Here is a 12,495-nt window from a genome sequence, read left to right on the forward strand (position 1 = left end):
TATCATATTATGGAGTAAGAGGAATTTCGTATAAACTGCTCAAGTCATACCTGTCAAATCGTTTTCAATCGACATGGTGGAAAAATTCACTATCTCAGACAATTCCGGTAACTCAAGGAGTGCCTCAAGGTTCTATTTTAGGGCCAATTCTGTTTATCATCTACACAAACGATCTTCTCGAAAATATCAAGGTTTATGCATCAAGTGCATATGCAGATGATACAACTTTTCTAGTTAAAGGCAAAGATGAAGGTGACATAAGACAACAGACAGAGCAAGTTCTAGCCGAAGCAGATATTTGGTTTACGGCAAATATACTCCTGCTAAACAAAGAAAAAACTCAAAGGCTAATGATTTCAAGCAAAAACAATACAGAAGAAAAATCACTAAAATTCCTTGGAATACATCTGGACTCAAAACTAAATTGGAAGGTACAAATAAGCAAAATGAGTAAGAAGCTTAATTCAGCAATATACTGTATAAGGAGAATGAAAACAATTTCAACACATCAAGCGGCTAAAATAACCTATGTTTCCAACTTTCATAGCATAGCAACTTACGGAATCCTTTTGTGGGGCACAAGTTCTGATTCAAACAAAATATTTGTTCAGCAAAAAAAAGCCATCAGAATTCTATGCGGACTTGCATATAGAGATAGCTGCAAAGAGGCTTTTCGTCAACATATAATCCTCACCATTCCCAGTGCATATATATATAGTTGTCTAAAATATGTTCACGCAAATCCAGAGATGTTCTCAAAAAATGTACTCAATCATTCTTATGATACCAGAAATAAAGATTTACTGCAAGTTCCTCTTCATCGATTGAAGAAAACACAGCAAGGATGCGATTATTGGGGCGCAAAATTATATAATAAAATTCCAGACTATGCAAAAAAGAAACACTCGAATGAATTCTCCATCTGGCTGAAAAATGTCCTAATAGAAAAATGTTTCTATTCAATAGAAGATTTTATAAATGAATAATACATGTACTACATATCTTGTAGGTTTACATGTGCATGATAATTTTGTATATATTTATTTATTTTATTTTGATCTGTGCATCTCTGTGTATATGTATTTTAATTTTAATACTAAGGAAATAACGACGTTGTAATGTTTCATTTACAATGAATAAATTGATTGATTGATTGATTGATATGAGTGAACATGAAGTCAATAACAGCATTATTTTTCATTAGTATGGCAGTTCCACCATGATTTGAAGACTTTCTGGAATAACTAGATACCACCGTGTAGCCTGGTATATTAATAGGTTCATTTTCATTGCACCAGTGTTCAGTCAGCAGGAGTAGACTTGGAAAACTTATGCTAAAAAATTACATAAGAAAGTCATACATAGGAATACACTATATTTTCATTAAGAAATCCTTCAATCCTCTTTTGAATATATTTTATCGAACCACTATCTTTAATTTCTTGAGGGAGGTCATTAAAACAATCTACTCCTTTATAAAATGAAGAATTATGTGTACTTTTTTTAAAATATTATTCAACTTTTGTATTGCTTCTGTTTCTAGTATTATGCCCATGTATTTCAGCCATATAAGTTAATTTATTCTGTAGATGTACAGGTGAATATCTAATTTTGATTTTAAAAATAAAAATTAGTGTTAGGTACTGGAAGAGTTTCTTCACTGGTATTCAATCGTAGAAGTAGGTTTTCATTATTATGATCTCGTGTTTCAAAATTGAAGGTCAACTCTTTCAGTTGTATTGCCAATTGCATATGCAGGAAATTTTCCGTGAAGATTCCTACACTGACGCCTGTCGCATATAATCCAACGCCCTTGGTGGTATAAGCCAGGGGAGTAGTTATTTTCTGATAGGCGTGAGTCCATTCAACCTACCGTGTATGTATATCCGAGACTGGCTTGAACGTTTAAACTTCATTTCTTTACATTTAAATCTTAACATAACTTCCGAATCCCGAGGTATAAACGCAGGGTATTAAAAGCTCTCATCAAGGAAATTAATATAGAAATATGCCATTTGAAAAACCACAACTTTTAGTATTCTTATGTTTTTTAGACACTCTGTATGTTGGCAGTTTTTACATTGGTTTCGTTGCTCTCGTTACTCTGTTCTACTTATTTTTTTTTTCAACTTCAATTGGGGAAGTACTATAATCCACTAACACACCCTCTATAAAAACTGAACTGGAACAATTTAAAATAAGCTGAAGCCTCTTAATTGGTTCAAACTGTTTGGAACAGGATAAAATATGCAAAAAAAAATCAAATTTATTCAATCATTATTTTAAACATTCCTCCAGAATTTTTGCAAACCGTTTCATTGAATGCAATTATAATCAGGTGTTATTAGAATCCCGAAGTTTTCAAGCATTTTTTGTTTCAGATTTCCGGTCAGTGTAGCCTTTTATGGGATCGACAGGAGACTAAATCCTTGAATATCAATGATAAACGAGGTTCTGGTTTCAACAGAATGCATAAGATGTTATACAAATACATGAAGTGGAGGAAATGGCAAAACTAATGAAAATTTTTCAAGGGAGACGTCAACTCAAACTTGTTCTTTGAAAATTTGTGACTGGCATTTTTCTAGCTTATATCTGCTGTCATGATTGTGATTAAAAGTTTTTTATTTTTGTCTTTCATTGGGCCTGCCCTGGGAAACAGCTGCCCTACGACTGCATGTGTGTTTTTTCCAGAGTTTCAGAAGTTCCGAATGTATCAGATTCCGATGTATCAGATCAATAAGTGCACAATCAATGATACATTGTATGAAGGATTTTTTGTATATCATAATGGTGATGAAAAACAGTTTTATATTGTTTGAATATCATTTTTTTGGAGTAATCAATACTTCTCACTGTTTTTTGGGTATGTAATTTTCTAGATTGTGGAACTTTCTTGAGTGTGTCTTCCAAATGTATATATGAGGCCTCTTGGCTATGTACTTTTTATACCAACTAAAAACAACATGTGTCTACTAATATTTGGTAAATGTAGATACAAGTTTTCATCATATACAGAGGCCTTTTTTGTACTTGTCATATACCTTGAAGAATTGTTTCATTTCAATCGATTCTCATTGCATTGCACTTTTGTGGTTTCGAAGTTTCTATTCCCGTGAAACATTTTCTCAATTACAACCTTTCCCTAAATCATTTATGTGATTCACTATCATGGTGTCTAATGTGATTTCACTACCTACTTTTCTATTCCACCTGAACGTAAAACAAATTTGTTTTTGTCGAGGTTTCATTTTCAATCCGGGTGCAATCTAACTTGTTCCAACATTTGTTAATTTTTTTTGTGTGATCAAAAAGTACTTTTAATATCAAATTTTTGATTATCTTGCACTTGTGCATTGTTTTAGACATTATTCTAGTAGGGGCTGAAATAAACTGAAGTTGAGTAGTCTGGGGTTTGGGGATCCCGAGTTTGAAAAATTTTTTGTAAGTAACCGTTAATAAAGATGTTATTTGACGAGATGTAAACATATGGTGACTGTTACATGGTTTGCGGAGGTTGCAGTAAAAAATACTGAATTGATGTAGCAGAAGAAGGTAGATCTACAACTGTGAGTTCACTTGTGAGGAGGGACCGAAATATATTTGTTGATGTTAGTGATACAAAATTTATTTTATAGAATTTTAATTTGAAGATGGATTTTATGTCTATTTGCAAAATGATTATTTATTTCGTTAATTTGGAAAAAAAAAACTTGTTCATGTTATAATATGACTAGTACAATTTCTTTCAGGATGTACCAGGAGATTTGAAGTCCTTATATACATGCTTTTATTTTAGAGTATTTTTGTACTCGATTTTCAGAATTACGCCAGTGTGAAATAAATTTGTTTCAATTCGGATGATGCAGTGGAGATTCCTTTTGTCTGTATCTCTTTTTCATTCGAGGTGCAACCATAACTTGTTCCATTTCTTGTAATCCTGTGAATTTTGTTAATCATCTGGTTATCTGGCAATCAACTTGTCGGCTACGTTACTCTGTGCTGAACGTTCTTTGACAGTGTTAACAGAAGTCCATTTACATGTATGATATATTTGAGTTCTTCAAATATCGTTTTCGAAAAATACTTTTTTCAACAAGATAGCGGGATACAATAACCAACTAGTCGAGTTGTGTTTGCTTGGCCAGATAAATGACAAGGCTCCTGCGTCTTCTAGTTTCATTTGGAACTTTTATGTTTTTTGAAAAAGTTGATATACTGTGCAGCAACTTTTCAGTCGTAACTGAATCGAGTTCAATATCTTCTTCAACTTCATCTCCAACTTCTTGACAATTTGGTAATTAGGTCTTTTCTTGGGAATAATCTTGCTATAGATTTGAATCTATTTCGGTGGCTTGGTGCTGGAGGTGCTGGTACATCATTCTTTGATGTCACAATACCAATTTTTACATTTCTGTCATTTCTACTTTTACAGAAAATATATGAAAAATATCAAAGCAATTGTGATGTACGTAAATCATGAAATTTGATTTGAAACCAAATGTTCGGCAATCAATTTATTTATTTATTTATTTATCTGTAATACAATACTCTACAGGACATAGCCCAATTACAGAGCAGGAAATAACAGTATAATAAATACATCACAAACAAGTGACTGTAAAGTCTACAAATACTACTAACAATACAAACAAGTAACTATAAAGACTACACATTTTATATTTATTATAGGTGACAAAACAATAATTCTAGGAAGTGGGATGAGACCCCCTGTATGGCAGCCATGTTTTTTCTTTAACGCCCGTGGCGATATTTTTTCTTTAACGCCCGTGGCGATATTTTTTTCTTTAACCTTTAATCAGTCATGAATTATGAAACCTTTACGATTTTTCTTTATTCATTTTCCCAGTAATTGATATTTTTGACAATAATTTGAACCCAATTACATGTCTGCCTGTCCTTGTGTTTTCGAGGACAGACATGTGCACTGTGATGTACAACATGTCTGAGGTAGGAGTTGAACATAAAAAAATTATATAAAGTGATCCACAGGTTTGCATGAAATTCATTATTTGGTATGAAAAGAAAGAAAACAGTTTTTGTCTCTACTTATACAAAGGGATACGTTGCATTTGGTGCATTTTATGTATGTTCGAGATTTACATTGCGCTTGTTTGCACCGTCCTATCTTCTCTTGGAAAATGGCCTAAATTATCAAAACGGACGTCTGCAACAGGTCTCACTTGTTTAATAATTTCGCTAGAAATCAAAGAGTCATTGAGAGAAGGACTCGCGGAAGCCGAAGATGTCTGTTTTCCTCGTTTCTTCACAGGTATTTCGCCAGATAATATTAGAGCTTCAGCCAAGTTTTGTCGGAAATCTAGGATGTGCTTTCTGGGTACGCCAAGAGTATATATTCCAACCACGAGTTGATTACTGCCATATCTAAGGCATGTGAAATAAGCCGAACTGTCCACTTTTTCGATCTAATGAAAGATCTGTAAAGGGAGATGAGAAAATCACACTTATCGACTCCTCCCATTCCATTATTATAGAGTGATACTACTTTTGGATGAATGAATGAATGAATGAAAATCGTTTATTAAATTTGTTGATAATTACATTACATTTGTTGGGTATGTTTGTGTGGGGCCCTGCTATAGGCTAATGCCTCTTCAGGGTAAGTGTGCTGTATGTGTGTGTGTTGGAGTCTGTGTTGTGTTGTTTTTGTGTTCCGCTTATTCATATAGTTTTTCCGTTGATCCGTATGGTGGTCCGGGTCCATTGCAGGGATCGTGGTTGTAATTTTTGGGTACGGTTTTTGGCCGGGGTTGCATGAGGATGAAACTCAGGTCTTTCCACGACGCTGCTATCCGCTGTCCGCTTATGTGATCCTCAGTGGGAGTTTCTCTAGGATATCCTGGATCGGCTCCGGTGGGTCTTCCATTGCACCCAGGAGTCTGGCTGGGGGAAAAGGGAGCTTTTTCCTGGGTATCCTCCTGGATCCTCCACGGGGAATCCAAGGCGTAGTGAGCGTGTTGATGGCATCGCTGTTGTTGTTGCTCATCGTTCTGGTTGCATATCGTCCTTGAAGTTCTTGAAATCTTTGGTTGATTGGTGTAGTATTGGTGAAGTTGTATAGGTTTAGGGATGGATATCGATAGAGGAGGTTGTGTATATTTCGAAGGATTCTTCTCTCGGTTGTAAGGATTCGGTGTGATAGTCTCGGGGGAAGCGTACAGTATATCATCGCTTTGTAGTCCAGGACTGGTCTTATGTAGGATTTATACATATGAAGGAGAGTTTTACTGTCACATCTCCCGAGCTTGCCTCTCAGAGCCTTTAGAAGGTTGGCTCTCTTCCGGACTCTGTCCAGTGTCTCTCTCAGGTCAGTCTCCCAGTTGAGGGTCCTCGTGAAGGTGACCCCCTAAGTAGGACACCGAGTCCTGGAGTATGAGGTTTTCCCCCAATAGTCTGAGATCCAAGTTATCGGGGTTTAATTTGGGACGAGTAGAGGTGTTGGGATGTCGGAATAGGATAGTTAGGATTTTGGTGGGGTTTATTTTGATACGCCATTTGTTGCACCATTGCTCGAAATGGTCGATCATGTTTTGAGCTTGAATTTGCAAGCGGCGGGTGTAGAGGGCGGAAGAGTAAAGGATAATGTCGTCGGCGTATTGTAGGATTTTATCGGTAGTGGGTACGTCATGAGCGTAGATGAGGAATAAGGAGGGAGCGAGGACTGAGCCTTGGGGGACTCCGGCTTTTGGAGTGAAAGGGGAGGAAAATGCTTCACCGAGGTATTTGGATAAGCTTCCAGATCAGGCTTTTTTGATATCTAGGGAGATTGCAATGGTGCAAAAAAAAGCGTTGATGTTTTGGGATATGTGAGTGTGTAGTTCGACTAGGGCGTTCTGAGTGGAGTGTTCGGCCCTGAAACCATGCTGGTGAGGAAGAATAATTCTGTGGAGTATGAGGAAGTCGTTCAGACGGTTAGTCATTAGTCATTCCAGCAGTTTGCCCAGGCAACTAAGCAGGCTGATAGGTCTGTATGAATCGGGATTAGTGGGATCCTTATGGGGTTTGGGTATTGAGATAGTGTTAGCCTGTTTCCAGGCAGTAGGGAAGTAGGCGTGTACAAGACAAGCATCGAGGATGTGTTTGAGGAAGGTTTTGTGTGGGAAGGTTTTTCAGGACTCGGCGGTTAACCGAGTCTGGACCAGTAGCAGTATTTCTACCGCTGTGGATAGTATTGAGGATGTCTTCCTCACTGAATGGGGATCTTAGGGGGCAGTTAGGATCGAGGGGGATTTGAGGGTGCCTACCCAGTCTCGCGGGCAACTGTTGGTGAACGTGGTTTAGGAATTGGTTATCGAAGTAATGGTCTTGAGGGAGACGGAAGGTGTTTTCGAGGTTTTCACGGAAGGCTTCTGCTTTGTCGGAAGGGTTGGGAATGATGTTACCGTCAAACGATAGGTGACTGTCGGTTTTCCTTTTTTGTCCAGTGAGTACTTTGAATTTGTTCCAGAAGGCCGTTCCATCTCGGTAGTCGAGTTTTTTAGTCTCCTCCATCCACCTTTTCTGGGTGAATTGGTTGATGAGGAGACGAATGCGAGCGTTAAGACGGTTCTACTCGGTTTTTAGGATTGTATCTCTAGTTCGGACGAAAGTTCTGTAGAGTTTACGCTTGCTTTTCTATCTGTTTAAAATCTGTTTTTCCGTTAATCAGCTGCCGACCCCATACGAACGACAACTCTCAGAAGTTGAGAAACTTGTGTGAGCTAAGGACTAACGGGGTCTTACCTTTTAACGTGTGATTCCTAACACGTTAGGAATCCTTTTGATTGAGATTCCTTTTGTTGAGAGTTATGAGATGAGGAGGAAGTGGGGATTGATCGATTTGTCTGGTAGTGGTAGGAGTGGATAAGTCGTCTGATTCAGATATAATTTTTTGAATTGAGTCGATTTGAGCGTCAATTTGTCGGGGATGGTTAAGTGGAAGATTGTTAAGAGAGGAGAGTTTTTGATTGATGAGGGAGTGGAAGCGTTTGACGTCTATGATACTTTTGGGCGTGGTACCTCTATATATATAGTTTGTTTTTTTTGTTCCATCTTTGACAGGTGTCATGTGGAACTACTCCAACAAAATTGAACCCAAAAGTTACCACACTACTGTCTACCCATTTAGTCAAAATAACTCCGGAATTTTGACAAATGAGATTTTCCATGAATCCTCTTTCTAACTTTTTATTATTGTCTTGGCGTTCCGTGAATAGTGGTTTTGAAAACCGATCTTTTCGAATGGTCCCTGCAGCACATATTTGGTTTTTGAGTAGCCACTGAAATAGCCGATAAGAACTAAAATAATTGCCAAAGATGAGTTTAGAATGCCGTGGCATCTTTTCTGACAAGTGTATGACAACAGCAGGCCCTTGACCAAATAACATGTATTCAGTTTTCAATTCCGTAGAAGCTCCTTGATAAATTATAAAGTCATAAATGATTCCAGATACTACACACAACAAAAACAATTTTATGCCCCATTTTGTTGATTTGTTCTTGATGTATTGCTTGATGTTTAGGGATCCTTTGAACGGAACCATTTGCTCATCGACACTGTACACTTCTTCGATATTCAACGAATTGCACCTTTCTCTTATGATATTATACAATGGCCTTATTTTCCATAGCCGATCTGCAGAATTTTTGTCATCTTCTGTTGTGAAGTGCATATTATTTCTAAGTTTGAAAAATCTATTGGATGACATTTTCAGCTATTAAAGAAATAGAAAATTTTGGCTCCCAATACATGCGCACTCGTGGATAACCCAAATTTCCCATTATTATAAGGACTCCGAAAAATGTATTTAGTTCGGATACGTTTGGTGCTGGAAAGTTTGGTAGAGAATTCCGAACGGCATACAAATTTGTTTTTTCTGCACAGGACTGCAGCAACTCACTCGTAAAACATTTTTTGAAAAAGTCCAGCGGAGATGGCAAATTTAAGACTTGGCAAAAAAGTGGCTGAAAAAATTTAATTGTAGATGGGATTTCATAAATGCCTTTTATCCACTTAATGTTCTTTTTCTCTGTAAGATTTTGAGAATTCAAATACTCCATTGCAAACTCATGGGCACTCTGGCAAGATGCAATGTCTGATTCTTTAGACTTTACTTTTGAACAAGAATCGGTTTCAATTAGTACAAGCTCTTTAATTACATCGCATACAGGACTACTCGGTACTTGAAGCAGTTCATCTGAAAAAAAACAGTTGCTATAAAATTATTATGTACCATCAACATTTCACTTATTTCACCTCGTGTCAATATTTCATCCACTTCGTTCCAGTCCTCATCTTGTAAATCACAGTCCTCTAATTCCGAGTCATCCTCATTCAGAATAGCGAGTAGCTCTCTATCCGTCAATGGTTTTGTCCAATAACTGTCAGTCATGATGTACACTGTAATGTACATGTTTTAGTAACTTCATATTTTATTACCTATTTGTCTTTTTCTTAGGCACTATGATTTAGTACTTACCTTCTAGAGTACTGGATACGTTATAAATATTTAAAACCTTTTGGTAACTGAATTTTCCGGAAACGACTAACAAGCACGTGCTTAGCGAAGGGATGCCAGACACGGGTTCACAGAAACGTAAATAACACCTGTTAATGAGAGTTGTACTTCAAGCGACATCTAGCGAATTAAATGTACACTATAGCACTGCAGTGTACAATACCACCATAAGAAGACCACAGGGGAATATCGGGCTTTGTCACAAAAACGAAATTCGTGAGAAATCAAATTTTAAACTTTTAAAACCTTCTGGCCATTCTCTATTAATGATATACCGTTTTTTCTTAGATTTTTTAAATCGTTGGTATCTATACGAATGGCTTTGAACGTAAGAAGGCCCTAGATGCCATCTGCGAGTCGCAATAACCATTTTATGTTCATTTTTATGAAGCAGGGAAAAACAGGCCATGTCCTATGGCAGATGGGACCTAGCCCGTTTTTTCATTGTTTCTAGAAGGCTAATGTCAATAAAAAATAATAATGTCAGAAACTATCTTTATTTAATTTTTCTTCAGAGAAGTATAGAATTTATCCCCAGCCGGATTCATGCAAAATCTTTTGAACTTTTGAAGATCTTTATACTTGGCTGCTTTGATAGGAATCCTGCCAAAATAAGCTCGTGGTGGTAAATAAAATTCGCCTTCTTTTAGTCCATCCTTCACAGAACTATTGAACTGGCCGGAGTATGTTTGCTTTAAAAACACGAGGCGAGGATGTTTCTTTTCAGTCTGGAAGATCCTGACAGCTCTGGTACCGAAGGGGAATTTTTTTTTGTATCTAGGCTCTAGAAAGTTGGTCCAAGCCCGGAATTTTTCTTGTCGAAAGTTGACAACTTTGAACGGTTTGGGATTCGTCCTGGCATTTCTAAATACTTCACGCCAATACTTTGGTAGCTCACATGGAGATTTTTGGTTAATCAGACCCATGTTCTTATCAGGTTCCATATAAGAGTGCCCCCTTATGGGAAACGTAACCTCAGTGTAGTCAAGCCGTTTCTCCATGTGCACAATGTAAATCGGAACAGTTTGTAATTCTTGTTATATCCACCGCAGCTGTCACAGAAAATAAGCAATTTTCTTACCGACAGCTTGAGGAAGTTGTGTATAAAGTCATGAAGCATGGATGCTACGTTATCAGCCCCTTTTTTCCACTTCCTTCAGGATACGTGTAGAAAACACTTTCGTTGTCTGATAGCTGGTGTATATTAAACGAATAAAAAGAAAGCTGCCTCGTATAATAAACATCGTTAGTGGTGACATTGGGAAGTGGTAAATTTTTCTGGTAGTCCATTGCAATAGCTTCAGTATCAGAAGTAGTGCGGCTGAGGAGTTTAGCCTTCTTTTTTAGTTCATAAAAACGGCTTACTCTTGCTAAATGGACTCGTGAATCAACTTTTAGCGTGTTAAGCTCATTTTCCACTTTTAGACCTTTCGTTAAAGCTGCTTCTAATGCGCTAATTTTTGCCTTAGTTTCGTCACAGAAACTGCACGTATCTGTGCGTGGGTAGTCGAACGAGATATTAAAGTTTTTCACAAAGATTGACCTGAATTACGTACTTTAAAGAACGAAGACCGTTTTTAAAAAGACGAAATATTTTTATTTGGACAAGTTGTTCGTACAAAAGTTACATCAAGACTGAATTTTTAATAATGTAATATAAATGGTGAGAAATTATAATGTTGGCTTTTCCTGGAATGCCGGCTATTTGATACTGCAGCGTCGGCGCTCCTTGGCCGGGTCGTAGACCTAGTCGGCTGGTTGAACGTACTTATTTGGTACGTAACTCCTCCCTCCTAAGATGAAGTTTTGGATGGGACAAACAAAACTTCTGGAGACTGTTGGGGTTGTGCGGCATCCTTGGTATTTTCCTTGCATCTTCTGAACTTCTTCAGACAAATATAAATGATCCCTATAATGACGAATATATATAAGGGAATCGTCCAGGGGTGGTGGCTGGAAGAAGTTGAACCTGTTAAGTCTAGGGGTTGAAGTCTATTTCCTTGGAGTTGCACTTCACGTAGTTCGTCAAGTGAGATATCGTCGACTTGGAGTTTGGTTTTTTCGATTTTCTGTTCGTGTATTGTAATTTCGGGAAGAAATAATGGTTTTCCCTTGGTTTCTCCCTTCTCGTTGGTGTATCCATGTCCGGAGGTTTCGATGCTGCATTGGTATGGGATTTCGATGAGGAAGGATCCTTTCAGCATCACGAAGTCGGTTTCGTCACATCGGGTTTGGACTTTTTCTTGTTGAGGGAATATGGCGATATAATTCGATTCGCTGACTTCCTCGATTAAGGGCTTGTTCACCACTATGGTTGCTGTTTGACATACGGCTTCGTTATATTTTACTTGTAAAATTGAAAAAATACAATCGCTTTCCTGGGTTCCATCTATCAGGTAGTTGTTCGGGCACAGGTAGTTCGGGTTCAGATAACGACATGGTCCAGAGTCGTATTGGAACATATCATTACTCATTGTGAAAAAGGAGTTTTTTGGAATAATTGTGGTAAAATTCTGAGTAGGTATTGAATAAAGATGGTAATGTGAGAAGGTTTCGGGATGCACTAGAGGGATATGCAATGCAAAAATTAGTTTTGTATTCGAAAAATATGCGTCAACGGGTGTTATATCATATTGTTTATAGCTGTCCTCGATTTCTGAATATACCAATTGATCTTTAGAATGATACTTCAGAAGCGAATCGAGTATTGATTTTATATCGTCGATAGATATTATACTATGATGTAAGGTGCCAAGTTTAGCGAAAGAAATGGCGTTTTCAATATTGGTGAGAATTGAAAGTAGTGTATCCAAGTTGAATTTTATTTGTGTATATGTATCTAATAAGGACAAAAAATGTGTGCTATTATTATTAAGCTCTTCGATACTTTCTTTGATCACATTCTGATTATGAATCATGAGTGAAAATGTTTTATTGTTATTTTCAAGTACTCTGT

The 12,495-nt window shown here is 37.2% G+C and overlaps 1 long non-coding RNA gene across 1 annotated transcript in view; it reads left to right on the top strand.

Annotated features, from left to right (window-relative positions):
* The window catches only part of LOC111506065 (uncharacterized), a 35,962-nt gene that overhangs the window by 7,614 nt on the left and 15,853 nt on the right, over positions 1 to 12,495 (top strand). Inside the window, exon 2 of the long non-coding RNA XR_012466544.1 lies at positions 2,382 to 10,549. This is a non-coding gene — a long non-coding RNA (uncharacterized lncRNA). The remainder of the gene's footprint in view (positions 1 to 2,381; positions 10,550 to 12,495) is intronic.

Source organism: Leptinotarsa decemlineata, unplaced genomic scaffold (genome assembly GCF_025532065.1).
Source record: "Leptinotarsa decemlineata unplaced genomic scaffold, Ldec_3_MD MMD2_tig00005264_RagTag, whole genome shotgun sequence".
Classification (NCBI taxonomy): Eukaryota; Metazoa; Arthropoda; class Insecta; order Coleoptera; family Chrysomelidae; genus Leptinotarsa; species Leptinotarsa decemlineata.